General features: G+C 43.5%; 1 pseudogene; it reads left to right on the forward strand.

The window, feature by feature from the left end:
• The first annotated feature begins 23,806 nt into the window (after positions 1 to 23,806).
• LOC102747031 (dnaJ homolog subfamily C member 7 pseudogene) lies at positions 23,807 to 24,791 on the forward strand (annotated as a pseudogene).
• The last annotated feature ends 465 nt before the right edge of the window (positions 24,792 to 25,256 follow it).

Genomic DNA, 25,256 nt, shown 5'->3' on the forward strand with positions numbered 1-25,256 from the left:
ACCAAGATGCTCCCCATGTGGGGACTTCTGCAAACACTCCCATGTCCCCTCTACCACTCCTCCTTCCACACCCAGCTTGAGAACCAGTTCCCCGAGCTCCATTTTCAGATGAGGAAAGTGAGGTCTAGAGAAAGGAAATGATTTGAGCTCTGTTTCCCAACTTAGGAAGGGAGTCAGTAAGGAGAAGCCAAGGCTAAGTTTCCTGGCACTCTGCATGGGTCTGCCCAAGTCCCCAGAGTTCGTCCTCCATGAGCCAAAAACTTAGACACAAAGCTGCTCTGTTCACCAAGAATTCCATTTTCCCACACTGTTCTCCACTAGGGACATTCCTGAATTGGTAAAAAAGGGACTGGTTCAGCCCACATCCTGGCAGTTGATGGGCTGTGCAGGGTCTAAACTGGAATCTGAATGTTGGAGACAGAAGGAGTTAGACAAGGTTCCAGACTTGAAGGAGCTCCCAGCTCAGAGATGAGACAGACCAGATGCACAGGACACTGTGATCAGGCCAAAAGACAAGGGGCACCAGGGGTCTGGGGGCACAGGGACAGCCCCCTTGGAGAGGGGGGACATCTGGAACAAGCAGAAGGCTGGCAGCCTTTTGTGGGTCAAGGGTGGCATGTGAGAATCTGGGTGGAGATGTAGGCATGGAGGAGGGAGAAGGTGGGAGGCCTGGCATGTGAAGAGGGAAGGGCATTCTGCTCAAGGAACAGCAAGTCCAAAGGGATTGAGGCCAGTCAGACATCATGGAGGGAGGCTTGCTGCAGAGTTGGTGGCCTGACCATCCTCTGGCGATCCTGGGTCCATGGAGCAAAGCATCATGAAGGTCTTGTTCTGTAAGAGGGGAAGGCTGTCTGTCCTATGGGAGGAGGGCTGTTCAAAAACTCTTTGAGGACAGACACCCCTTAATAGGTTGAGAATAGCAGAGAGCCCTCGTCTTTCCCCTCAAATACATGTCTACTTACATGCAATATTTTTGAGGTGTTTTTTTTAAAATTGTGGGAAAATATACACAACATAAAAATGACCAGTGTAAGCATTTTTAAAAAGGATATGACTTAGTAACATTGAGTGCATTCACAATGTTGTATAACCATCACCACTATCTATTTCTAGAACTTTTTCATCATCCCAAACAGAATCTCTACACCCATTAAACAGTAACTCTCCCTTCCCCGCTTTCCCCAGCCCCTGCCAATCACCGTTCTACTTTCTGTCTCCATGAGTTTGCCTGTTGTAGGAACCTCAATTTATATGCAATGTAAAGAAAGCATATTGAGGGGGCGCCTGGGTGGCTCAGTCGTTAAGCGTCTGCTTTCGGCTCAGGTCATGATCCCAGCGTCCTGGGATAGGGCTCCCTGCCTGCATCAGGCTCCCTGCTTGGCGGGAAGCCTGCTTCTCCCTCTCCCACTCCCCCTGCTTGTGTTCCCTCTCTCACTATGTCTCTCTCTGTCAAATAAGTAAATAAAATCTTAAAAAAAAAAACATATTGAGGTAAAATTAATGTGCAGTAAACTACACAAAAGTGCATGATTTGCTAATTTTGAATATTTATACCAGAACCCAGACAATGACTATATCAATCACTGCCAGGAGTTTCTTTTCACCCTTTGAAATTCCTCTCTTCCTACCCACCCTCCCTACACAGCCACTAGTTTGCTTTCTGTCCCTATAGATTAGTTTGGATTTTCTAGAATTTTGAATAAATGGAATTACACAGTAGTAATCTTTCTTTGGGGGATGTCTGGTTCCTTTCACTCAGGGTAACTATTTTGAACTTCACCCATATTGTGTGTATCAATAGTTCATTCTTTCCGTTGTATTGGTCTATCATTTTTTTTTATCCATTCACCCGCTGGTGTATAGTTAGGTTGTTTCTAGCTTTTGGTGTTAGTAAATAGAAATGGTTGGTTTTTGTATGTTGATCTTTTCTCCTGAGACCTCGCTGAATTTGTTTCTTGATCATCTTGTTCCCACTTTTAGAGGGAAAACACTGAGTTTTCACCATTTACCTGGAAGTTTCTCATAAATGCCCTTTTTCAGGTCGAGGAAATTGCCTTCTATTCATTCATAATTTGCTGAGAATTTCTACTGGGAGTGGATGTTGGATTGTGTCAAAGGGGCCCAAAATCTGCCATTTACTGAAGATGATCATCTGGTCTTTCTTTTTTAGCTTGCTGACAGGGGGAATTTACAGTGATTGGTTTTCAAATATTAAATCAACTCTTCATTCCTGGTATTGCATGAGACTAAGAGATTAGAAGTGAGGATCCTAGCTCTTGTCCCCCAGTGAGACCCAGCTTTGGGCAGTCATCCCCATAGTGGGAGGGAGGGGGCAATGGGCAAGGTTGGGGAGAGAGCGCTGCCAGACACAGCAGTCTTGGCTTGCCCAGGGGAGCAGCCCCAGGGGAGCCACCCCAGGGGAGCCTCCAGCTAACTGGGGGTGAAAGAGGCTGCCTCACCCCACAGTATGTGTGGGTGAAGCGGCCTCTGTTCTTCCTCGGTCTTGCCTGGGAAGACACCAGAGACTTGCCCTAGGCATGGCGTGCTACCCTTGAGCTTCCGGGAGCCCCAGGCTCTATATCTGCTGCCAAACCAAGATGGTGGTAGCCGGCTATGGGTTTTGGCCAGTCTGCGCACCTCATGAGGGGGTCCCCTGGTGTAGTGGGCAGTGGCCTGTGGTCAGGGGGCTTGTGGGCAGTTCTCTTCTCTGTGAAATGAAGGTCATGATCTTTCTTTTCTGGGCTGCCGTATTCAGTGAGCTCATGGCGACAAACCACTTAAATGAGACTAATGCATCCAAGTCCCGGATTTAAATCCAGATGCCCCTACTCACTAGCTGTGTGTCCTTCGGCCAGTGGCTGAATCTCTCTTGTCTCCTCATTTGTAAAACAGAGATAATGATACTGCGAGATGTGGGGCACCCACGATAACTCAGTGTCCTGCAGATGAGTGAGCACGTGTGCATCAAGCAGCTGGTGCGGTGTCTGGCACATGGAAAAGGCTGCATAATCTCCTAGGTGACCAGAGCCATTGCAGCTGCCGCGGAGACTGTCCTGGAGCTTGAGGAGCCACAGAGGGGGCCAGGGGAGGGAATGGGGCCTTGCAAGGGGACGGGAATATACCCTGCGCTGGCTTACATTTGCAGTGGTGTGTGTTTGAGCTGTGTGCCTCCATTGCTGACTGGTGCGATCCTTGTGCCCACTTGGGTACCCGTGGGGAAAGGGGGGCTCAGAGCTAGAACTAGAATTGGAACCCAGATGCCCCTGGTCATTTTGAGAGGTCTGAAAGGGGAAGGATCTCCACAGGGTTGATGTTAACTCTGGCTCCAAATTGAGAGGAAGGAGCTGAGAGAGGGAGCTGGGGAAGGAGAAAGGAATTGGGTAGCCAAGAAAACTCTTGGTGGATTCTCTCCTTCCCCATCCTGCCTGGTTTTCCTTCTACTTCTTGGGGTGCGGAGTGTTCAGCTGACCTACTTTTCTGTTGGCATTTCAGCATCCTGCCCAAATGTCCAATTCATTCATTCAGATGTTATTCATCAGATGTTATGGTCTCCTATGTGCAAAGCTATGTGCTCTGGGGACATAGTGGTGAGTCCAGAACAAGGCTCCTCTTCAAGAAAAGACAGATAACGCACAAGTGAACACAGTTAAGATAATGTCAGAGTGGCCAGTGCTATGCAGAAATGCCACGAAGGTAAGGGACAGGGAATGACCTGGGATGGTCAGAGAAGGCCTTTCTATGCAGGTGATATTTGAGTTGACAAGAAGGAGCCAGCTGGGCAAAAAATCTGGGGTGGAACATTTAGGCAGAGGTAACAGGCAAAGTCCTTAGGGAGGAGTCAGGCTGACATGTGGCTGGGCAGTCAGTGCCGAGGACAGTGGGTGGAACTGGGGGAGGGGTCACCTTGTAGCCTGCCCGGAAGTCAGGGGAGCAGTTAGGATTTATGCTAAGCGCAGATTCCAAGATTCTTCTGGAAATGAAAAAAAAATGCTTGTATTCTTCCCTTATCTTCTCTCTCTTGTGATTTTGGGGGCCTCTTGTTTAGAAACACATCTGAGGCGCTCTCAGAACAGGAGGCAAGGGTTGGCATCCACCAGATCCCCTTCACCCACTGTTGTACAAATTTCCCGGCAGCCGTGGGGTGGGAAGGCTGCAACAACAGCAGACCAGTGTCCTCCTGCAAGCCGCCTTGCCAGAGATGTTTGGGAGGTTACACCCCTCCCCCAGGCAGGGGGACCACTGACTAAACCAGGGCCCAGCCTCCTTGCCTCAGTTGGGAGGACTCTGTGGTGCCCTTTAAGAACGCTTCAGAGCCTCCGAGACTGCCCTTCCCTATCCTGCTCCCATTACTTCCTCACGGGTTCCTCCTGAGAGCACGCCCTCAACAACTCATGTGACACTGAAACCCTGTCACAGGCTCTGCTTCTGGGGAAGCCAACCTCAGGCCATTAGGGGTCATGTATTTTTTGGTTTAGAAATTGGGGTTCTGGGATCAGAGGACCAGGGGACCCCTCAGGGTTGTTGCTTGCAGCTCTGAAAGTCTCTAGAAATGCGTGATTTACTCAGTCACACAAGTTCATGGCAGAGCCCTCCCACAAACCATTCAGAGCCGTGAGGCACCAGGGTAGGGTGGGGCCTACCGGTGAATGTGGTACAGAGGCCAGGGCAGCAGCTGTGGTTTACCAGCAGCTGTGCTCCCAGATCAAGCTCCATCTCAGGTAAGGCTCCCTCTGCCTTCATTAGTCCAGAGACCTTGGTGGCCTGAATTCTAGCCTTTTCCCTCGGTTTCAGCATGATTCACTCTAAAGCGAGAGAGATTGGCAGCTCAGAGACAATGGTCCTGAAAAGAAGATGCTTGTTAATCCAAGTAAATCTGTAATTTGATGGACTTTTTTTCAGGGTGATAAAGTGAGTTGGAAAAATGCAAACAGCACAAGTCTATAGGTTTTGAGGTCATTCGGGAGTCATATATCAGGAGATTCCTTAGCTTTCCCAGGGATTTGCTTCTCCCCGCCCCTGTCCCCCCAGAATCAGACCACACATGCTGAGAAATGCTCGTGTCTTCCTCAGGTTCCCACAGCAGGGCCTGTCAAAGGTGTGAGTCACTGGAGGGAAAGGTGCTAAAGCTAAAGAAATAATATTGCTAAAAGTGCATTTAAAAAAAAGAACAGACTGATGATTGAGCTAAAGTAAGCTCTCGGGTATATGGCTTATTTCTCAGAAGAGTGGAGGACTTTCTATGCTTTAATAATTTTTTTTTAAGATTTCTTTCTTTTAGAGGGGGGAGGGGCAGGGGGAGAGACTCTCAAGCAGACTCCCTGCTGAGCATGGAGCCTGAAATGGGGCTTGATGCAGGGCTCGATCCCATGACCCTGAGATCAGGACCCACGCCGAAATCAAGAGTCAGATGCCTCACCGACTGAGCCACCCAGGTGCCCCCTGTTTTAGGAAATTTCTACGCCATCTCCTAAAGGGTCGGCATCACTGTTGGTTCATGCAGCTTTGTAGGGTAGGTCTGGGGATGGCTCAGGGAGGCACTCCTGAAGAGGGGTGGCCACCATGGACTGGGCCTCATCTGGTCTCTGCCCTGACCCTTCAGGGAACCTGGGGCAAATCCTTTACCTTTTCCCAGACACAGTTCTCTCTCCATAAAGTGAATGGAGTTGGCTATTCCATGAACCTTGGTACTCAGTGTGTGGTCTGCAGACCAGTATCACCTGCAACAGCTGGGAGCTTGTTTAGAAATGGAGAGTCCTGGGCCCCACTCCAGACCTCTCCAAATCCAAATCTGTATTTTAACAAGATTCCCAGCTGATTTATACACACATCACAGGTCGAGGTGCCTTGCTCTGGACCAGATTACTCAAATGTGTCCTTAAACTATCACCTTGGAGTAGAAGCTCGTTAGAGATACAAGTTCGTGGGCCCTGGACCTAGTGAATCGCATCTCTGAGGGTGGGGCCTGGGAGCATGTGTTTTCACCACGTCTCCCGGTGCTGCTGAAGCACACTGACCTTTGAGAAGGGCTGGCTTGGCTGCGGAGTAGCTCTTCTATGCAGACCTTGTTCAGCGCCGCTTTCCCGAAACGCTCACACGCCTGCACTTCACAGCGATTTTGTGATGTTGTTTCCGCCTTATCTTTGCTGTCTTAAAGAGAAGACTTGAAGGAAAGTTTAAGGTAGGTGAAATGAGTTGCTCAAAAACTTCCTTTCACACTGTGTCTTGCAATATTCACGTTTCTGGGAAAGTTGGTGAGCTGTTACAGGGTAATAAAACTCGTAAATATTTAACATTACTTGGTAATAGAGAGGCTCTTGGAACAGGTGCTGGGGTAGATCTTGGGGGTCCTGATCAAGACCCTCTTCTCTTGTACTGTTCACTGTTTTGATTAGATAATACATTCATATAGTTTAAACATCTTGTTAAAAAGGACTATAGTGAAAGTTTTTCTTTTACATAAGTACCCAGTACCCTCCTCTTCCAGGCAACTGTTTTTATTTTGTTGGGTCTAATCTAATTAAGGCTGATCCTTGGGAGAGCTAAGGAATCTGATATATGGCTGCCCTCATGACTCCCAAAATCTCTGGACTTGCTCTGTGCACATTTTTCCAATTTATCACCCCGACAAAAAGTCCATCAAATTACAGATGTATCTATTTATTAACAAGCATCTTCTTTAAAGGATGCACTATTTCTGGGAGGTTCCTTTTTTTTTTTTTAAGATTTATTTATTTGACAGAGACCTAGCAAGAGAGGGAACACAAGCAGGGGGAGTGGGAGAGGGAGAAGCAGGCTTCCCACTGAGCAGGGGCTCGCCTGATGCGGGGCTCTATCCCAGGACCCTGGGAACATGACCTGAGCCGAAGGCAGACGCTTAACGACTGGACCACCCAGGCGCCCCTGTGTGAATTACTCTAATACAGAGTTTCTTCATGCAAATACAAGCATATACAAGTGCATATATTTATATCTGAACAGTTTATTTATATATATACTTGCATATGCTTGTATTTGCATGAAGAAACTTTTATATATATAAAATGCTTTGCTACCTCTGCTGAGCACAATTTACGAAATACACACTTCTGTGCCTTGCTTGTTTCACTGAAGATGTCCTGCTCTTCTATTGTGTGGTGAACTCTTAAGATTGTATCCATTCTGCTACCATAGACGCTGCTTGTACATGTGGTATTTTGCCGGGGCATATTATATATGCAGGATAGATTCCCAGAAATGGGATTCTAGGCATCTGCATTTGTAATTTCAGGAGCTATTGCCAACTTGCCCTTCATAAGGTTAGTACCCATGTGCACCTCCACCAGCTTCGGCTGAGAAGGTACTGTTTTCCCACATCTTCGCCAACACATTAAATTGTCACATCATGGATTTTTACCAATCTGATAGGTGAGAAAGTGACTCAACGGAGTCTTAATTTAAATTTATTATGAAAAGGTTTTTTTTTTTTTTTAAAGATTTTATTTATTTATTCATGAGAGATAGAGAGCGAGAGAGAGAGGCAGAGGCAGAGGGAGAGGCAGGTTCCCGTGGAGCAGGGAGCCCGATGCGGGACTCGATCCCAGGACCCTGGGATCATGACCTGAGCTGAAGGCAGACGCTTAACTGACTGAGCCACCCAGGCGTCCCGAAAAGGTTTTTTTAAAAAAAGATTATTTTTTTAATTTATTTGAGAGAGAGAGAGAGAGAGAGAATGAGCAGGGATAGGGACAGAGAGAAGCAGACTCCCTGCTGAGTGCAGAGCCTGACTGGGGTCTCAGTCCCAGGACCCTGAGATCATGACCTGAGCTGAAGTCAGACGCTCAACCGACTGAGCCACCCAGGCACCTGTTAAGAGAAGTTTTAAACTCATGATATGTTTAAGGACAGTTTTTATTTCTTTTTCTATAGTTGACTTCCTCATATTCTTTTGTTTTTAAAATTAAATTATTTTTTGTTTTGAGACATAATTGACACACATCATTGTATAAATTTAAGGTGTATAGCATACTGGTTTGACTTACATATATTGTGAAATGATTACAATAACTTTTTCATTTGTTTTAAAAAATTTAATTCCAGTATAGTTACCATTGTAGTCTTATATTAGTCTCAGGTGTACAATATAGTGATTCAGCAGTTCTATACATTACTCAGTGCTCATCAGTTAAGTGTATTAATCCTCTTTACCTGTTTCTCTGCCCCGCCCCCCACCTCCTCCCCTCTGGTAACCACCAGTTCTCTATAGTTGAGACTGGTTTGTCTCTTTTTTTTCTTTGTTCAGTCTTTGCTTATTTTTAAAATTGGATTGTTGCCTTTTTTATATTTCTAGGAGGTGATTATCTGTTAGGGAGATTAGCCTTTTGCCTTTGCTATTAAGTTGTGTCCAGCTTAGCATTTCTTTTATTTTGTGGATGGTTTGTCTATTTGTTTTGTATGCATGAATTTTTCTTTTTTTTAAAGATTTTATTTATTTATTTGACAGAGAGAGACACAGCGAGAGAGGGAACACAAGCAGGGGGAGAGGGAGAAGCAGGCTTCCCGTGGAGCAGGGAGCCCGATGTGGGGCTCGATCCCAGGATCCTGGGATCATGACTTGAGCAGATGCTTAACGATTAAGCCACCCAGGCGCCCCATGAATTTTTATTTTCATGCAAATTTATCAGTCTTTTATGGCTTCTGAATGTTGACTTACGGGTGGAAAAGTCTTCCCCACTGCAAGATAACAGGACATGTCCTTTATTTTCTATTATTTTAACATTCAAATGTTAATCCATTTGGAATTTATCCTGATGCATGCTGTGAGGTATAAATCCAAATCACCCCCCCTCCCCATTGCCTGTCTTTTCCCTGCTAAAATGAGAAGCTACTTTATCATAAGCTGTTTTCTCATCGTATGTGAGTCTCTTTCAGAATTTGCTGATCTTCTCCATTGGTTTCTGTTGATTCATGTTCATTCATGTTCTCAGTGTTTTGCTTGCTAAGGTTTATAATATTTAAAAATATATTTTAGTATATGGAAGGGCTGCTCCCCTTATTTTTAGTTCTCTTTCGGGCTGTCCTTGCATATTTGTTTTTCTATTTGAAGTTTAAAATCTAACATCTAATTACACACATGTGTTGGTGTTTTTATTGGAATTGCTTTAGTAAAAACTGAAGTATAACAGGCATACAGGAAAGTGAATAAACTGTAAGTACACAGCATGATGAATTATCACAAAGTAAACACATAGTAAACTCTTACCCAGATCTATAACTAGAGCATAACCAGTGTGCAGAAGCCCCCCCTAGATTCCAGCCTCTTCTGAAAAGTAATCATCATCCTCAATTCTTATGCCATAAATTGGTTTTGTTGCTTAAAAAAAACTTTGTATACATGTACTCTTGTATATGGCTTCTCTGCTCAACATTATAACATTTTATCTGTGAGATTTATCTGTTCTCCACTTGATGGACATTTAAATTGTTTCCAGGTTTGTTTGTTTGTTTAGAATTTATTAGAGCATGCATGTGTGTGAGTAGGGGAAGGGGCAGAGGGAGAGAGAGAATCCCAAGCCGACTCCCTGCTGAACACAGAGCCCTACGCAGGGCTCCATCCCAGGACCCATCCCAGGTCCCTGAGATCATGACCTGAGCTGCAATCAAGAGTCAGCCACTTAACCAACTGAGCCACCCAGGTGCCCCTATTTCCAGCTTTTGACTATCATGAATAAGGCTGCCATGAACAGCTTTTGGTGTAACACAGGGCTTTTGGTGTCCATATATACACATTTCTGTTGGATATTTACTTACAAGAGGAATGTCTGGGCCATGGGATATGCATGTGTTCAACTTCAGAAAATATTGCCAAACTGTTTTTCAAATAGATGTGTAACAATTTACCCTCCTTCCTGTGGTGTCTGAGAATTCCAGTTACTCTACATCTTTGTAAAACCTAGTTTTATTGGTCTTTTAAATTTTATTCTTTCCAGTGTGTGTTGTGGTAATTGTGGTTTTAATTTTCACTTCTCTAATGACCAATGAGTTTGAGCACTTTTAAAAATATATGTGTTGGCCATTTAAATATCTTCTTTTGTGAAATGTATTGAGATTGCTTTAAATTTGCACATTACCTTATAGAACGGATATATATAATATGTTGAATCTTTCTATCCAAGAACATGTTATGTCTTTCCATAAAATTTTTTTTCTGTGTCCTTCAGTATTTTTTCGTTTTTTAGTAAATAGCTTGCATATTTTTGATAAGTTTATTCCTAGACATTTTATCATTTTTGTGGAGTCTTTTCTGTCTATTGTTTGTAGTAGTTTCTTAGTTCTCTTGGATGGAATTTATACCATATATAAATAGAAATGATTTTACTTCCTATCCAATTCTTACATCTCTAATTTCTTTAGGTTATTTAATTGCATTGACTAGTACCTTCTGTATAACAATAGTTAGTACCTGTTCATGTGCCCTGACTTTAGTGGGAATGCTTCTGGGGTCTTCCAGTTAAGTGAAATGCTGGCTTTTATCTGAGTTTTATATGTTTTATCATGTTAAGGAATTATCCATCACATCCTACTTTAATGAGGATTTTTTTTTTTTTTACCAGAAAATGGGGTTGAATTTTGTCAAGTGTTTATTACATTTATGGATCTCGTAGGATCTATTATTATGTTGTATTCAGAAGTTTCCTAGTATTAAACCATCCTTGCATTCCTGGAATAAATTCCCTATGATCTTTTAATATTCTGTGCGGCCCTGCTTTAGAAGCTTTGTTGACAGAGCCACTTGCCATTGTAAACTCCGCTGGAGAGGGTCTGTGGACATGAGTCAGTACGTGTGGGCTGAATTGGCCTTTCCTGAAGTAAGGAACCATTAGTTTGATTCTCTTCCCGGAAACCCAGCTCCAGACTCTTCCCTGGTGTAATGGGCCATAGAAACTAGGGTCAGGGTACCTGCTGGCTCAGTTGGTAGGGCATGCTGCTGTTGATCTTGGGGTCATGAGTTCAAGCCCCACACCAGGCATAGAGCTTACGAAAGAAAGAGAAGGAAAGAAAGAAAAACTGGGGTTTTCCACCAATTTAGGAAAAACTGCATGATTCTGATCTTAGCCTTTTTCAGGTTAGCTTTGTTGTTTTGATTAATTTCAAAACAAAACATATCAAACCTGCCCCCCCCCAATGTAGCTAAGCAATTTTTATTACACTGTTTTGTTTATGTAACACTTTAAGAGGATGTTGCAATAGGCTTTTAGAGCCGCTGGGCTATTATAAATATGAACTTGGGACTTGGTGCCCTAATTTTTCTCAGGAAGGGGGAAAAAGGTAAAAGAGTCTGGGTCTGTAACAAAGAAAAACCTTTGGGTTCTTGGTCACTGGAGGGATGCAGTGCCCAATCCATAGAAGAGGCATTCACTTGGCAATGCGGCCCAGTGGTTGACAGTAGCTTTTGGGTCAGTTTATCTGGGCTTAAGTCCTTGCTCTTGGGTTTACTACTTGTGTGATCTCAGACAAGTTACTTCACCCTTCTAGTCCTCAGTTTCCTTATCGGAAAGTGAGGATGAGAACAGTTCCTACTTCTAGCCTCGTTATGAGGAGTCAGCGAGTTTAATACATGGCGAACTCCTTGCAGGAAATGTGAGGGAGCCTGAATGGGTATTAAAGCATCCAGTGGGGATGGGACCAGGTGGTCCCTGCATTCAATGACCTTCCTGACCTTCACTGACCTCAGTCCTCATGCAGATATCTGCAAGGTGTGCTTAGACAAGTGAACAGCAGGTTCTCAAGGTTAGGGGCTTCTAAGATGAAGCGAAATAGGAAAAAAAAATCTTTTGTCAGTGTCTGGGCTACAGAAGACAGAGGAATGAAAGATTCCTTAAGGTTGACATTTCAGATAATTTGTGAGCTAAGGGAAAAGAGCTGGCCCAACGCTCTTGGCCCCTGACCAGGTTTTTCTGCAATCTTTAATTCCAAGGCTTAGAGCTCCCTTGAGACTGGGCTGGTTTGCTTTTGAACGCAGCGTCTGCACGGTGGCTCTCTTGGGTAGTGCTGCCCATTCACATGTATAGTATCGGTTTTTGAGAGGGTGTAGGGGACATTTTTGCTGTGGGCAGAGGGGCAACTTCGCACGGTGGATGAGTGTAAAGGGAGTATTCGGGTTCTCCCATCAAACAACATTGGGCTGGCTCTTCTTTAGGTGTTCTGTCTCATTTAGTGAAGCAGGAACCAGGTTGGAGCCTTCAAAACACTAGCTTGCTGTTTCTAATTAGCTATTTAATAAGATGTTTTAAACGGGAGTATAATTTACTTAAAATGCTCAGGCCTTAAATGTTCCACCTGATGGTATTTTAGTTTCCTAGGGCTCCAAGCAAAATACCACAAACCTGGTGGCTTAGAGGAACAGAAATGTGTTCTGTCACAGGTCTGGAGCCAAAATCAAGGTGTCAGCAGGGCCACAATCTCTTTGAAGGCCCTAGGAGAGGACCTTCCATTGCTTCTTCCTGGCTTCTGGGGGTTGCATGCAGTTCCTGGCATTCCTTGGCTTGCGGACGTATCATTTCAATCTCTGTCTTTATCATCACCTGGTATCCTGCCACTTTTCTTATAAGAACACAAGTGTTTGGATTAGGATCTATCCTAATCTGGTGTGACCTTACTCTAACTTAACTAATTACATCTGCAAAGTTACTTGGACCTCTTTCCAAGTAAGGTCACATTCTGAGTTTCCAGGTGGATATGAATTTTGGAGGGGACACTATTCAACATGGATTATTTTATTTATTTATTTGACAGAGACACAGTGAGAGAGGGAACACAAGCAGGGGGAGAGGGAGAAGCAGGCTTCCCACCGAGCAGGGAGCCTGATGTGGGGCTCGATCCCAGGACCCCGGGATCATGACCTGAGCCGAAGGCAGACGCTTAACGACTGAGCCACCCAGGCGCCCCCAACATAGATGTTTTTTGACAGTCGTGTATATACCCCTGCGACCACTGCCCCAATCAGGAACTGGAACATTTCCATCGTGCCCCTTTCCAGTGAATTCCTAGCACCACCACCCACCCCAGACAACCACTGTTCTGATTTCTGTCACCATAGATCAATTTTCTTGCCTGTTCTTGTGTTCACATAAATGGAATTCTATAGCCTGTGCTCTTTTGTGTCTGGCCTCTCTGATTTACAATGTTTTTAAGATTCGGCCATGTTTTTGCACGGACCAGTAGATGGTTCCTTTTTTCTTGCTGAGTAGTGTTCCATTGTGTGATTAGACCACAGTTTTTACGTGCATTCTTCCATGGATGGACGTTTGGATGGTCTGCAGTTTTTGGAACTCTGTGTGACTCAGACTAGGAATGTAGCGGCAATGCATATTCTTGTTTGTTTTCTTGTGGACGTATGTTTTGATTTCTCTAGGTTGAATACGAGGAGTGGGATTGCTACGTCACAGGGCAGGTATATGTTTAACTTCATTAGAATTGCCAGGCTTCCACAATGATTGTACTGGGGTACGCTCCCAAGGGCGACGTGTGAGAGTTCCAGCTACTCTGTGTCCTCGTGAACTCAGCTAGTTGTTTTCTTTGCATAGAGAGGATAACCCTCTGCAGAGGGCTCCATCACAGTGCTGTCAGGCCAAAGACCCTGCAACCACTGACTTCTACCTCACTCCTTTTTGCTTTGATTGGTTTTCCTTTTTATCCTGTTGCTCCAAGGACGTTTTCAGACACAGGTCTGCTGGGGTCCCTTTGTCCACTCTCCCTGTCTTCCAAAAAACAGCACTCGTGTGGAGCCTCCACACTCTGTTCTTCCACTCTTGAGTCTCCTTGCTTGTCGGAGGTCAGAGGTCAGAGTCCTTCAGAGGGACAGCAGCAGCTTTCTTAAAGGAGGGGCTGTTCATAGCATTCAGGGGTCCCATGTGACGAGTTCCACACTGGGTTTCTTTCTTCTTGCACAATCAAGTAAGTGTTTTCCTCACAGATCTCTATTGATGGTGCAAAAGCAACTGCAATAAAGGAAATCATTCAAAAATAAAAGAGGAGGCATAAGTTTTCCAAAACTCATTTTTACTGCTATTTATAATAGTGAATAATAATAATAATGATAAATACTGAGCTACTCGGAACGCTACACCAGCTCATGTTCTGAGCTTTCCATATATAGAAACTTGGTAAATCCTCACATAACCCTTGGAGGTTGGAAGTTCATATCAAGCCTATTTTACAGATGAGGAGTCTGAGGCAAGAAGAGAATCCTCACCTCTCCCACTGCAAGGTGGAGCCAGAATTTGAACTCGGGTGTTTCTAGCTTCAGAGTCTTTATCTTACTTGGACATTTTTTCCTTAGAGTCATTCACATTTGAGAAACCTAGCCACACTTATTTAAATGGGAGATCCGCATCACCTGCTATAACTAGATAAGCACAAAAATGAATGCTCTGATAACATAATTCTAACTTGATCCTGTTGCTCCTCCCTCACCCCCATTCTTCTTCATGGTTTGTGCTTTCAGTTTCATATTTAAGAAAATTTTGACCACCTCAAAGCCACAAAGATTTTTTTCCTAGGTTTTTCTCTTAGAATTAAGCCTATGATCCATTTCAGGTTATTTTTATGCATGGTGTGCGGTAAGGGTTATGCTTAATTTTTTTTTTTTTTTTTTTTTTTGGTCTAAGGATGTCCAATAATTTCTGCAGTATTGGTTGAAAAGACTCGCTTCTGTTTTCTCTGAGTCTGGCTTTCTCAGTAAATGGGAGGGTTAATTTGCAGAGTTGCCACGGGAGAGAAAGGTATAATCATTTTGCTACACCTGTTGGCACATGGTCTGTGCTCAATAAATAGCAATTAGTTCTCAGATTACGCTAACTGCTTTCCTGTAGTTTGGCATTAGGTTGTTTCCAGTTTTCTTTCTTCAAATGTAAATAGCAGTGCAGTGGATATTCCAGGCATACAGCTTGCCTTTTTCTTTAAAATTATTTTAGGGTGTATTTATGGATCTTTGTCCCTACTACAAATGAATGTTAAATGTGGATCCTTGTGCTCTGCTGGAAGCCATGCATTGCTTTTGAATTAGCCCTGCTTCCAACCAGAGGGAGCTTCTTGGGAGGGTTAAGAATTGGAATCATCACCTTCCGTGGGAAACCTTTCCTGCCTCCTTGACCCCCACTCATTGTGGTCCCCTGGTTGGTGGTTCCTCATCTTCCCTTTGGCTGCACACACTTTCCTATGATGCTGTTTTGTACTCCTTTATTTCCCTCTCGCTTTCCCCACCGCCCTGTGTGCCTCTTCCCGGGATCACCGCTTACTAGTTCCCAGCATGGTGGATGCACAGAGTGGATGCTTTGTACAGCAGTGACTCTAAGAACGGCACCCAGTACTGCCGCTGGGTGTGTGGACACCTCTGAAGTGAGCCTTCTGATGACCGCATTCTTCTCGCACCGGTGTCTGGTGCTTCCCCTGCGTCCATCTGTCTCACCATTCCCAGCTTCCTCTAAGTGAGGGGTTGCAGCCCTGGTTAACGTTAGCTGGTGTTGCAGGGTACTTGGCTCTCCCGTTAAATAACGTTGGGTCCCAGGAGGAGGAAGTTACTTTTCTGTTCTTTTTCAACCCTTCTGACTTACCTAGGAAGGGTTTCTCAGCCTCAGCACTATTGACCTGTGGGGCTGGAAAATTCTTTGTTGGGACGGGCTGCCCTGTGCACTGGGGGTGTTGACAGCGTCTCTGGCCTGCATGCACTAGATAGTTGCACTAGCACCCCCACCCCCAGGTGTGACAACCAAAAATACCTCTCAGCATTGCCAAATGTCACCTGGGGGACAGAATCCATCTCCTGGTTGAGAACTGCTCCGGGGAAAAGACTCAGTCTATGCTAAAATATTTTCTTTTTTTTTTTTTTTTAAAGATTTTATTTAAATTCAAGTTAGTTACCATATGGTGTATTATTAGTTTCAGGGGTAGAATTTCATGATTCATCAGCGGCATGTAACACCCAATCCTCCTTACATCACATGCCCTCCTTAATGCCCATCCCCCAGTTGCCCCATCCTCCCCAATCCCCTCCCCTCCAACATCCCTTAGTTTGTTGCTTACAGTTCTCTAACCCTTGCTAGTCTCCCTTTTCCAACAAAAGAGAGCAGATCCGTAGCTCAGAGCCTTCAAAAGGCAAAGCTTTCTCACTAGAATTTAACTTCATTTGTTTTGCTTTCCTTGATGTCACCTTTTCATTTTGGCAAGTGACAACTGTTTTTCTCCTAATGTAAGTTATCACATTTTCTTTACAAGTTAATTTGAGTAAAACGGTGAGTGACTATAGAGAAATAGATCTCAATCTATGTAAATATTGCCCCAATAGTGTTGTGCTAGGCACCCGACTCCAAGGAGAGGCTAAGGAACACATCTTCCTGTCTCAGCACTTCGGTCAGCTGTAGATCTGGGCAAGTGTTCATGTTCCGTTTCACCTAACACAGTATGCCAGCTTGGAAGGTGCCCGAGGGATCTGGCATGGGTGCCAGGCCTCCCAGAGGCTGCTACTAATCGTTACGTCCATGCAGCACCTGCCAGGAGTGTACTGCTTGCTCCAAGCTTTTGGTCTGTGGACCCAGGAGTGGGTCTTACTTGATAAAATCTGCCAGGTGACTTTGGATCACAAGCATCAAGGCAGTGCATGTCTGGATCCCGTCCAGTTTTGTCTGGGAAACAGGCACTTGAAAACAGATCACACAGGTCTGGAGCCTTTCTGATTTCATAGAGAGGTCAGATGTGGGAAAATAGCACAATGTTTCATTCATATCAGACATCTTGGCAGAATTGCCAATCTTCTCCTGCCTCGTGGGAAAAGCCTTGATCAGATACTAAAGTAAGTGAGAATATCACACTTAGCAACCCTCAATGAACTAATGGGTCTAGGCATGAAGTGTCAGGGGCCATCAACATTAGAAAAGAATGATTATCAGACCTTACAAACCCCCTGTTGAAATAACCCAATTCCACTTATACTGGTAACAAAGGGTTTGAGCTTGAGTCTGACCCAACTGCCAGTGTGCAGAAACAGAGGACAAAGGAACATTGAATTGTACCATGAATGTGCAGTTGATGAAGTCTGGACTGGAGACACTCTACAGAGCAAATATCCTGGGTTCTTCAACAGCTGAATTGTAAGGGAAAGAATGGGATGGAAGGGAAATCCCATAGATGAAAACAGACTTAAAAGATACACGAAAAAATTTTAAAAAGATTTTATTTATTTGACAGAGAGCACAAGTAGGCAGAGCGGCAGGCAGAGGGAGAGGGAGAAGCAGGCTCCTCGCTGAGCAGAGAGCCCAATGTGGGGCTAGATCCCAGGACCCTGGGATCACAGCCTGAGCCGAAGGCAGACGCTTAACCGACTGAGCCACCCAGGCACCCCAAAAGATAAATGAAATTTAAAAAAGGACAAAGCTTAAAAACTATAGTGTTTAGGGATTCACACTTGATAGTGTGCTGGATAAAGCCGTAAAGAAACCAGCAAGGTGAATGCTGTCATAGGATTATGGTTACTCTTAGCGGGGAGCTGTGATTGGGTCTCGTGGAGGGACTTCTAGAGGGCCTGGCCAACTTTTCTATTTCTTGATTTGGTGAGAGTTTCAAGGCACGATTGTCTTACAATAATTCATTAAACAGTACATTTGTTTTATGTTATTCCTATCTGTGTTTTATTTTAAATATTTTCTATTATTATTTTTAAGTATTATCTACACCCAACATGGGGCTCAAACTCACAACCCCGAGATCAAGAGTCATATGCTCTACTGACTGAGCCAGCCAGGTGCCCCTATCTGTGTGTTATTTTAAAATAAAAAGTTTTTAGGGGTGCCTGGATTGGCTGAGTCGGTTAAGCGTCTGCCTTTGGCTCAGGTCATAATCTCGGGGTCCTGAGATTAAGCACCACATTGGGCTCCCTGCTCAGTGGGGAGTCTGCTTCTCCCTGTACCCCTCCCTCTGTCCCCCAGCTCGTGCCCTCTCTCTCTCAAATAAAATCTTTAAAAAAAAATTAAAAAAATAAAAAACAATATGCTTTAAAAATAATATGCTACCTTTTGTAGGAAAAAGATATGAACTATGAGAAACCTGCTTTTCTATTTTGTTAAAAAGATTTTATTTACTTATTTTAGAGAGGGCACAACTGGGGGGAGGGGCAAAGGGAGAGGGAAAGAGAGAATCCCAAGCAAACTCTGGCTGAGTGTGGAGCCTGACCGGGGCTAGATCCCAGGACCATGAGATCATTACCTGAGTTGAAATCAAGAGTCAGACACTTAACCAAATGAGCTGCCTAGGCACCCCTTCTTCTATTTTGAAATATAAACAATTCAAGGATAAGCCAAAAAATATAAAATGTTTATCTTCAGGGAGAGGGAAATGGGGGGGGGGGAAGCTAGGGAGTGGAAGCTAGAACTTTCTGAACATATTTTTATGGTTTTTACTTTGGAATTACATGTTTTATATAATTAAAATTTTTAAAAATCCCTAAAAATAACAAACAGATGGAAATGTATGTTTTTGTTTTTTGTTTTTTTACTGTCTACTTCCAATGAGGAGATAACTAAAGATAGAAAGAACCACAAAGAAATCTTAAACTGCATGGACTTGTTAAGTTATAGCACTGTTACCATTTTGAAACTACTATCTGAATAGAAGGACAAAACAAATAATCATCTTAAGTGTCATTAAGAAAAAGACTTTCAGCACAAGACAAAAGAGATGCAAATAATCCAAAGAAGTTAAAAAAACTTATAATTCTAATGATTTATCTACAAATTAATGATTTATTTTTCTATTTAAAAATACTAATTTCTGGGGCACCTGGGTGTCTCGGTTAAGTGTCCAACTCTTGATTTCAGCTCAGGTCATGATCTCAGGGTCATGAGAGCAAGTCCCACACTGGGCTCTGTGCTGAGCGTGGAGCCTGTTGAAGATTCTCTCTCCCTCTGCCCCTCCCCCTCACTTGCATGTATGCTCGCTGGGTCTCTCTCTCTCTCTCTCTCTCTCTCTCTCTCAAAAAAAGATTAATTTCCTAGGTCTGTCCACCTAAAGAGCCTATGGACACTGACAACAAGGTAGTAATAAGCACCCTGTAGTGCTCAGGCTCTGGTTTTTTGGTATCATTCCCCACTAAAAGAGTTCTGTGGAAAAGTAGCTGATTTCTAGTCTGAGGCAGAAAATGTCCAAGATGAGCCTGGAACCTCCACTCATGCTTGAAAGCAAGGAAGCTATTGAAGACTACTGGAGTCATGTTAGTAGGACAGGACCCTACTGGAAGGAGCTCCCACTATCCTAATGATGAAATAACTTGGGCACCAAGAAGAATAACAAACTGTTTTCCAATATCTTATTGTTAAATCTCTAGCTATCATACGGCCCAGTGACTCACTCCTAGGTATTTCCCTAAGAAAAATAATATATTTCCACAGAAAGACCATTTCTATGCAAATGTATGTGGCTTTAGTCATACTTGCAAAACCCTGGAAGCAACGCAAATGTCATTTGATAAATGGATAAACAAATTGTGGTATAATGGAATGCTACTCAGTAATAAAAGGAAAAGACCACTGATACACTCAGCAACATGGTGAATCCCCAACACGTTTGCTAAATGAAAGAAGACAGGACAGAAATGGCAACATACTTTATGATTCTGTTTATATAATGTTTTGGGGGGAAAACTCTATTAGGAACAGCAATTAGATAAATGTTCGTCAGAGGTATAGGATGGGGAAAGGGATTGGCAGCAAAGGGATACAGGAGAAGTTTTTGGGGGTGATAGAAATGTTCCAGATCTTAGAATAATATGATTGTGTATATTCGTTAAAACTCATCACACTGTACATTTAAAGAGGGTGAACTTCAGTGTATGTCAATTTTACTTCAATAAACCTGCCTTAAAAGTAACTTTAATGGATTGAAATATGTAAGTTAAAAGATGAATGAATTCAAAATGATACTGAAGAATCATTCATTACCTTTGGAGGATTCTAGGGAAGAACTCATTCTGAAAAGTGGCACATAAGTCAAGGGAAAGAAGCAAACTGTTATCCTGCTTTTTCTCTACAGAACAAACTTTGAGGTCAGAAAACAGATGAGGAGGGAACGTTCTCCTTTCTAGGAGGATCACAGTAATAAACGTAGAAGGAAAGGTAGAAGCAGAAAGTCACCACCTGGATTGACTAATGGAATACTGGATGAGGGCTAGAATCATCAATGTTTGATGAAAGATAAAAGGCTGACAGAACTGTATAATAGATGAATCATGAATAAAGAACATGACATTAGCTTACTAAAGGGGGATGAGAAGACATTTTGTGTCTCCTGCTGTTAAGGCGGTACCTCCTGTGGAAACCCTACCCAAACCCAGTGAAGCTTTTCGATCTGAATATTAAGAAGCGCAGTGATAAATATGTTGAATGGCATTCCAAGGGTGCAATCAACCAAATGCACAATGTAGTAGGTCTATAGGACAAGTGACCCAGTTTCTTCAACAATAACAAAAAGGGAAAGTAAACTTTCATGGATTAAAAAGTCTTAAGAGTTCAAAACTTACCACAGATCTACGGAAATTAAGGTAGTGGGTTACTGGCATAGAGGTAAACATACAAATCAATGGAATAGGATTGAGATTCCAGAAGTAAATCCACATCTGTCTATGCGTCTGTGGTCAACTGAGTTTTGGTGAGGGTGCCAATGCCATCCAATGGAGGAAAAACAGTCTTTTCAAAAAATGGTGCTGGGACAATTGGATAGCCCCACACGAAAGAATGAAGTTGGGCTCTTACCTCACACCATATACAAAAATTAACTCCATATGCATCACAGTTTAAATAGAAGAGCTAAAACCATAAAACTCTTAGAATAAAACACATGTAAATCTTTGTGATCTCGGATTAGGCAGCAGTGTCTTAGGACACCAAAAGCACAAACCACCAAAAAAAAAGATATATTGGACTTCATCAGATTTAAAAACCTTTGTGCATCCTGGGATCCTATCAAAAAGGTGAAAAAAACACCCCACAAAATGGGAGAAAATACTTACAAATCATATATCTTTTTTAAAATTTATTTTTTATTATTAACATATAATGTACTATTTGTTTCAGGAGCACAGATCTGTGATTCATCAGTCTTAGACAATACCCAGCGCTCACCACAACACCTATCCTCCCCAGTGTCCATCACCCAGCTACCCCATCCCTCCCATCCCCCACCACTCCAGCAACCCTCAGTTTGTTTCTTAAGATTGAGTCTTTTATGGATTTGTCTCCCTCTCGGATTTGTTTCATTTTTTCCTCTCTTCCCTTACGATCCTCTGCCTTGTTCCTTAAATTCTGCATATCAATGAGATCATAGGATAGTCTTTCTTTGATTGACTTATTTCGCTTAGCATAATACTCTCTAGTTCCATCCATGCACTGCAAATGGCAAGATTTCGTTTTTTGATGGCTGCGTAATATTCCTGTGTGTGTGTATGTATACACACATATATTCATCTGTTGATGGACATCTGGGCTCTTTCCATAGTTTGGCTCTTGTGGACATTGCTGCTATAAACATTGGGGTGCACGTGCCTCTTCGGGTCACTACATTTGTATCTTTGGGGTAAATACCCAGTAGTGCAATGGCTGGGTCATAGGGTAGCTCTATTTTCAACTTTTTGAGGAGCCTCCATACTGTTTTCCAGAGTGGCTGCACCAGCTTGCATTCCCACCAACAGTGTAGGAGGGTTCCCCTTTCTCTGCATCCTCGCCAACATCTGCTGTTTCTTGACTTGTTAATTTTAGCCATTCTGACTGGTGTGAGGTGGTATCTCTTTGTGGTTTTATTTATTTATTTATTTTTTAAAGATTTTATTTATTTGACAGAGACACAGCGAGAGGGAACACAAGCAGGGGGAGTGGGAGAGGGAGAAGCAGGCTCCCCGCAGAGCAGGGAGCCCGACGCGGGACTCGATCCCAGGACCCTGGGATCGTGACCTGAGCCGAAGGCAGTCGCTCAACCGACTGAGCCACCCAGGCGCCCTCTTTGTGGTTTTAATTTGTATTTCCCTGATGCCAAGTGATGTTGAGCACTTCTTCATGTGTCTGTTGGCCATTTGGATGTCTTCTTTGCATAAATGTCTGTTCATGTCTTCTGCCCATTTCTTGATTATTTATTCTTTGGGTGTTGTGTTTCATAAGTTCTTCATAGATTTTGGATACTAGCCCTTTATCTGATATATGTCATTTGCAAATATCTTCTCCTATTGTGTCAATTGTCTTTTGGTTTTGTTGACTATTTCCTTTGCTGTGCAAAAGCTTTTTATCTTGATGAAGTCCCAATAGTTCATTTTTGCTTTTGTTTCCCTTGCCTTTGGAGACGTGTCTAGCAAGAAGTTGCTGCAGCCGAGGTTGAAGAGGTTGCTGCCTATGTTATCCTTAAGGATTTTGATGGATTCCTGTGTCACATTTAGGTCTTTGATCCATTTTGAGTCCATTTTTGTGTATGGTGTAAGGAAATGGTCCAGTTTCATTCTTCTGCATGAGGCTGTCCAATTTTCCCAACACCATTTGTTGAAGAGACTGTGTTTTTTCTACAAATCATATATCTAATAAGAGTCTAGTACCCAGAATGTATTAAGAACTGTTACAACTCGGGGTGCCTGGGTGGCTAAGTTGGTTAAGTGTCTGCCTTTGGCTTGGGTTGTGATCCCAGGGTCCTGGAATTGAGCTTCGCATCAGGCTTCTTGCTCAGTGGGGGTCTACTTCTCCCTCTCCCTCTGTGCTCTCTCTCTCTCAAGTAAATAAATAAAATACTTTAAAGAAAAATAGAACTGTTAAAACTAAAAAAAAAAAAAAAAAGATGGGGGTGCCCGGCTGGCTCAGTTAGTGGAGCATGGGACTCTTGGTCTCAGGGTTGTGAGTTGAAGCCCCACACTGGGTGTTGAGATTACTTAAAAATAAAATCTTAGGGCGCCTGGGTGGCTCAGTCATTAAGCATCTGCCTTTGGCTCAGGTCATGATCCCAGGGTCCTGGGATTGAGCCCTCCATCGGGCTCCCTGCTCGACGGGAAGCCTGCTTCTCCCTCCCCCATTCCCCCTGCTTATGTTCCCTTTTTTGCTCTCTCTTTCTCTGTCAAATAAATAAATAAAATCTTGGCGCCTGGGTGGCTCAGTCATTAAGCGTCTGCCTTCGGCTCAGGTCATGATCTCCGGGTCCTGGGATCGAGCCCCGCATTGGGCTCCCTGCTCCACAGGAATCCTGCTTCTCCCTCTCCCACTCCCCCTGCTTGTGTTCCCTCTCTCACTGTGTCTCTCTCTGTCAAATAAATAAAATCTTAAAAAAATAAAATCTTAAAAAAAAAACTAATTAGAAGATGGGTAAAGGACTTGAATAGACATTTCTCCAAAGAAGATATACAAATGGCCAGTAAGCACATGAAAAGATGCTCAGTATCTCTAGTCATCAGGAAAATGCAAGTAAAAACCACATGAGATACCATTTCACACCCACTGATGGGTATAATAATAATAATAAAAAAAGATAATAACAAACATTGACAAGAATGTGGAGAAATCAGAACACTCATTCACTGTGGATGGGATATATAAATATAGAATGGTGTAGCTGCTTTGGAAAACAGCTTGGTTCCTCAGAAAGTTAAACATAGATTAAGCACATGACCCGGCAACCCCATTCCTGGGAACATACCCAAGGAAAAAAACCTATGTCCACACAAAGACTTGTACAGGAGTGTTCATAGCAATATCATTCGTATTAGCGCCCCCCCGCCTCCGCCCCGGTGAAAACAACCCTAATGTCCATCAACTGATGAATGGCTAGGGAAAATGTGGTGTATCCGCATTGCCCTGCCTGCCATTGCTTCAAAATCACCAAAGCAGAATATTTAGCGATGCTGGGTCATTATCCAGAAGCACGGTCTGCAGCCAGTGACATTCCACCAATGGCCATGCTCTGTATGTATGAGGTCTCTGCCGTTATTAGGAAGACCGTATTGAGAAGGTAGTACAGTTTTTTTTTTTGTACAGGCTCTCGAGATGGCCCTTGACCCCAAAAATGCCTCCCTTGCTTGCAGAAATGCCAAAGCACTTAAAGCAGAGCAAGAAGAAGGAAATTACAAGCTGGCGTATGAACTATACACAGAAGCCCTGGGGACAGACCCCCAACAATATAAAAACAAATGCTGAATTCTACTGTAACTGGGGTATAGATCATTCCAAGCTTAGGAGACTAGATGGTGCAATAGAAGATTGCACAAATGCAGTGAAGCTTGATTCCACTTAATTAAAAGCCTCCTTGGGAAAAGCTCAGTGTTACATGGATACAGAACAATTTGAAAAAGCAGTACAGGACTGTGGAAAAGTGTATCAGACGGAGAAAACATAAGAACATGCACAGCTCCTAAAACACCACACAGCTGGTGCTGAAGAAAAGCACGGAAAGTTTACTACAAGTTTCTGGGAGTGGACATGAATGCCTCTGAGGAGGAGATCAAGAAAACTATCAGCAACGAGCCTTGAAGCACCACGCAGACGGGCACGGGAGAGCCAGTGCTGAAGTTCAGAAGGAGGAGGAGGAAAAGTTCAAGGAAGTCAGAGAAGCTTTTGCAAGCTTTTGCTCTCCTCACTGATCCCGAGAAGAAGACTCACTCTGACACTGGACAGGACCTGGATGAGGAGGGCACGGGTGTGGGTGACTTTGATGTCAACCACATTTTCTTTGGCATTCTTCAGCAGTGCTGGGGCTTCAGCTTTGAAGCATCTGGTCTGGGGAATTTCCTTTTTCAGTTTGTGTCATGAGAGGAAACCATCCAGAACCTAGAGAGTGCGGACTTGCTCAGTGTGACCTTGAATGTGGACACAGCTTACCTCCTCTCTTCTCCGCATCTCCGTGTACTTGGAGCACTTTGGCTTTCTCCGTTGGATCCCCTGGGTCTGTGTGAGTGGGTGAAGGAAAGGGGGCTGGTGCCAAGACTGCGGGTGTGGGAGGGAGGGAGGGGATGGACAGGGAAGCAACTTGTGAATTTTTGTTTTACTGTTTAACGTTATTTTAAAAAGCCAAAAAAAAAAAAAAGTTGGGGGGGGCCCTCCTGGCTGGCTCAGTCAGTAGAGTGTGTGACTCTTGATCTCAGTCATGAGTTCAAGCCCCACATTGGGTGTGGAGCCTACTTAAAAAATAATAATAAAATAAAATCTTTTTTTTTTTTAAAGATTGGTTTATTTTTTTATTTTTTTAATTTTTTTTTTTTAAATTTATTTATTTGA

Source organism: Leptonychotes weddellii, chromosome 16 (genome assembly GCF_054177405.1).
Source record: "Leptonychotes weddellii isolate Sample4059 chromosome 16, ASM5417740v2, whole genome shotgun sequence".
Lineage (NCBI taxonomy): Eukaryota > Metazoa > Chordata > Mammalia > Carnivora > Phocidae > Leptonychotes > Leptonychotes weddellii.